This window comes from Tasmannia lanceolata, unplaced genomic scaffold (assembly GCF_043159265.1).
Source record: "Tasmannia lanceolata isolate RefF3 unplaced genomic scaffold, GAP_Taslan_0.1 ptg000019l, whole genome shotgun sequence".
NCBI lineage: Eukaryota > Viridiplantae > Streptophyta > Magnoliopsida > Canellales > Winteraceae > Tasmannia > Tasmannia lanceolata.
Window position 1 is genome coordinate 31,244,305 of NW_027518696.1, and position 4,800 is coordinate 31,249,104.

Sequence of the window (4,800 nt, forward strand, 5' to 3'; positions counted from 1 at the left end):
AGGGGCATTAATTTCAAAGCAATCCGAAAGTCGATAGAAAGATATATGGAGTATCACTGTCTTAAAAATAAGTGAAAATATTTATCAATGGAGAAACATTATTTAAAAGAGGCTAGCCTAACCCAAAAGAAAATGCTGATAAGTCAGAAACATCACGAGATTACTTGAGTAATCTTTCTTATTTTGTCTTTTTATTACAAATGTCTGTGGTTCTATTTTTTAGAAAAATTTACGAACTCTATTTTTAGAATTGTTGTAGGGTGCAATCACTCTGAAGGCAGGTTCATTAACAGGTTTTGAGAAACTTGGGAAAAGGTGACACTGTCATGAATGGCGAAAAATCTTTGAAGAATGATCCCTGGTCAATGAATAGAAGAAGGATAAAATGCCTCAAACTGGGGCAGGTTGCTAATGAAGTGGCATCTCATATTCAAGCCCTGAAAGTCCTTTGCTGCATGGTGTTATTAAATCCTTTGTTCTAAAGTTGTTAATTGAAAATTTCGATTTCTTTCAAAACTCAAATTATCATATCTCTCTGAATCCATTTGAAAATAATATTTTCTCTTTGAGCATCATACAAATGTGATGTCTCATTTCCTTGGAATCCGTACAAATACGGTATTCCATTCTCTCCGAGTCCATACGACTATGGTCTCTGATTCTCCTTGAGCGAAACACAAATGTGATATCTCATTTCCTTGGAATCCGTACAAATATGGTATTCCATTCTCTTCGAGTCCATACAACTATGGTCCCTTATTCGCTTTGAACATCATACAACTATGATGTCTCATTTCTCTGGAATCCGTACAAATACGGTGTTTCATTCTCTTCGAGTCCATAGAGCTATGGTCCCTTATTCCCTTTGAACATCATACAACTATGATGTCTCATTTCCTGGGAATCCGTACAACTACGGTATTTCATTCTCTTCGAGTCCATACAACTATGGTCTCTTATACCCTTTGAACATCATACAACTATGATGTCTCATTTCTCTGGAATCCGTACAAATACGGTATTTCATTCTCTTCGAGTCCATACAACTATGGTCTCTTATTCTCTTTGAGCATCACACGAATGTGATATCTCGTTTCCTGAGAATCCGTACAATTACGGTATTTCATTCTCTTCGAGTCCATACAACTATGGTCCCTTATTCCCTTTGAACATCATACAACTATGATGTCTCATTTCTCTGGAATCCGTACAAATATGGTGTTTCATTCTCTTCGAGTCCATACAACTATGGTCTCTTATACCCTTTGAACATCATACAACTATGATGTCTCATTTCCTGGGAATCCGTACAAATACGGTATTTCATTCTCTTCGAGTCCATACAACTATGGTCCCTTATTTCCTTTGAATATCATACAACTATGATGTCTCATTTCCTGGGAATCCGTACAAATACGGTATTTCATTCTCTTTGAGTCCATACAACTATGGTCTTTTATTCCCTTTGAACATCATACAACTATGATGTCTCATTTCCTTAGAATCCGTATAAATACGGTATTTCATTCTCTTCGAGTCCATACAACTATGGTCTTTTATTCTCTTTGAGCATCACACAAATGTGATATCTCATTTCCTTGGAATCCGTACAAATACGGTATTTCATTATCTTCGAGTCCATACAACTATGGTCTCTTATTCTCTTTGAGCATCATACAAATATGTTGTCTCATTTTCTTGGAATCCGTATAAATATGGAATTCCATTCTCTTCGAGTCCATACAACTATGGTCTCTTATTCTCTTTGAGCATCATATAAATATGTTGTCTCATTTCCTTGGAATCCGTATAAATATGGTATTCCATTCTCTTCGAATCCATACAACAATGGTCTCTTATTCCTCTTTGGGATCCATACAAATATGGTATCTCAGGTTCCTTGGAAATCGTACAAATATGGTATTTCATCATCTTCAGAACCCATTCGAAAATGACGTCTAGTTTCCTCTGAAAGCGTTCAAAAACGGTATTCCTTTCCCTCCGGATATCCATTTTGAAAATAGTATCCCATTCTTTCGTTGCCCGTTCGAAAGCGGCGCCGCATCATAATCATATTTTGTTCCAGATTGCAAGATTTTTGCACCCAGAGTAAATCTGAGTCTCCGTTATTCTAAATTTCCATCTAATGGTGTTTAGAGTAAATGATTTTTTTATTGGATTCTAATTCTAGGATTTCATCTAGGGTCTTGCGTTATATTAGGTTGCATCGTGTCTAGGGAGTCCTTTGTCGATCAAAGCTACGCAAAATGGCTCCGTCACTTTTGCTTTGGTATTCGATAACTGCGTCATCTCTACCAAAGAGGGGCATCTGTAGACACCCCATTTTGCTCCGTTTTGATCAATAAAGAAATTAGGGTTTCGCTGTCAATTTTTCAGTGTTTTCTATTCCCTCGTGAGACCTGGGAAGGCGGAGCCCCAACCCGCTCTCTTCTGCTTAGATTTCTGACTTGACTTTAACTATGTTTTAGTTTTCGATATCTTATCTTCTCTTATCTTCTTTTCTGTCATTTTCGCCATGTCTTGCATTTTTCCGCCAAGTGTTGAATGGTTATTCCAGAAGCTAAAACTAGAAAGAATTTGGACCTATTTAGTGGGCCCGCATTGAACCTGTTGACTAGATTTGGGTCAAGCAAATGTGCCCCGCTTTGTTTTTAATAAAAAGCATGAGTTCTGAATTTATTGGGATCGAATAGGCAAAGCTGACTTACATGGTTACCATAATGTATTTCGGCCAATCTAGCATGGGCTCTCGACTGTTGTAATTCAAGCTTAAGGTGGCAGCCCATTAATGGAGTAATTTTCATTAAAGCGATTTAGTCGTCATAATTTATTTTTGTGGCCCATAAAATGGACCGCTCCGATCGCCTTATCGGAAAGGGGTTGTGGGCACGGTCTATTCATGTTTAGCCCACCAATCTGATGGCTGATATCTTCCTTTCTCTTCCCGCGTTTTGGTTTGTGGATCAAAATCCTACCCTAGGGCCCACCATCATAGAACAACTAATTTAATTTCATGGGGGTTTGGCAAATTTGAATGGGACCCGCAATTTCTAGAGAATGAGATCCTCATGAGACTTAGAAAAATATCAAAAGAAGGAAATTCGAGTGTTGGTCTACAAGCAAAATTCGTTTACTTTAGGTGGGGTCCACTTTAAAATGAAAGATCTTATCTTTAGTAGCAAAATCTCTTCCCTTATTTTTCTTGGAAAGGTCTATATTAAGCTGATGGCAAAATACAATTCTTGGAATCTTGGCTGATTCTCGTTCTCTCAAGTTTAGCAAGAAGCCAAAATCTTTGGGTTCTTTCTTGTCTTAGTTGAAGAAATTATCTTGGCAAGCATGATTAAAGTAGAACTAAATAAAAATTATAATAAAAAAGAGGAGGATTTGAGCAACTCTCTTTTCCATTAGCTTATGAGATTGGGAATTTCTTGATTGAAAAAGGAAAAAAAGGCTAGCTCTCGGGTTCCAAAAAAAGAAGGAAAAGGAGAACAAAGTCGAAGCTCTGGTTTTGGCTCTAGAGGCGAAACAATAGTTTTGATAAAAAAAAAAGAAAAGAGAGAAGAACCGCTCACCCCAGCTATCTCCCCCTAATCTCTCTGTTATAAGGAGGCCACCGAATATACGGTGGCTCGGTTTTTGTTTTTGGAACAGCAGCTCCTCATCCCCACGGTTTTTTTTTTTCTGTTTTTCTGTCTCACGTTTACTCTCTCCATCTCCATCCCTCTGTCCTCTACACTCACAGTCTCTCCACCCTCTCTCACTCACGGTCTCTCCACTCTCTCCCACCCTCGATCTCCCTCTCTCAGTTTCTCTGCATCTCTCGGTCCATCTCATGATCACCCTCTCATCTCCTTCACCTTCACAATACATGTTTTAAAAAAAAAATAAAAAAAGAAAAAAACGTAAAAAAAAACAGAGCATAGCGTGCTCTGTTTTTTCGCGTTTCTCCCTCTCTCTCTCTCTCTCTCTCTCTCATCTCTCTACCATTCTATCCCTCTTGCTCACCCTCTCTCAATCCCATTATCACTCCCTCTGTGTCTGTATCTCTCTCACTCTATACCTGCAACTCTCTCCCTCACTACATCTCTCTCGGCCTCACTCTCACGCCCTCTGCCAACCTCTCTCTCGGCTTCAGTCTCACGCCCTCTGTCAACCTCTCTCTCGGCCTCACTCTCACTCTCCCTTGGTCTCTCTCTCTCGGCCTCTCTTACTCTCTCTCGGTCTCTCTCTCATCCACCCCATCCACAGCAAAAAAAAAAGAAAAAAAAAAGAGAGAACGAAAGAAAGCGGGCATTGGATTACGCGTCGGCGATATTTTTCGGGTTCTCCGGCTCTTGGATTGGGCGAGGATATCGATCACAGGTAGGTGCTCAATTTTCGGATTTTTTCAGGGTTATTTGATATGTTTTATGTATTTTTGCATGGTTTTTAGCATTTAAATAATTTTAATTCAATATTAAATGTGTGTGCTAAAAATCATGATCTGTATGAGTGTTTCAATTCCGTTTCGTCTCGAAATTTAATACAATGTTCTACTTAAATGGAGTAAAATAACTATCGGATCGGATCGGACATTGGATCAACGGTTTTTGAAAATTTGAGTGAAGAGTGGTATTTTATTTAAAATAATGGCTGAGTAATTACAAAATTCGAAAAAATAGTCATCTCAGGATGATCTATTTTTTGGAATTTTAAATTTTTCTTGTGTTCATCATATCAGAACAAGATTAAAGGATGTTTTCCGGAGTCGTAATTTTCTCGAAAATCGTGTTTTAA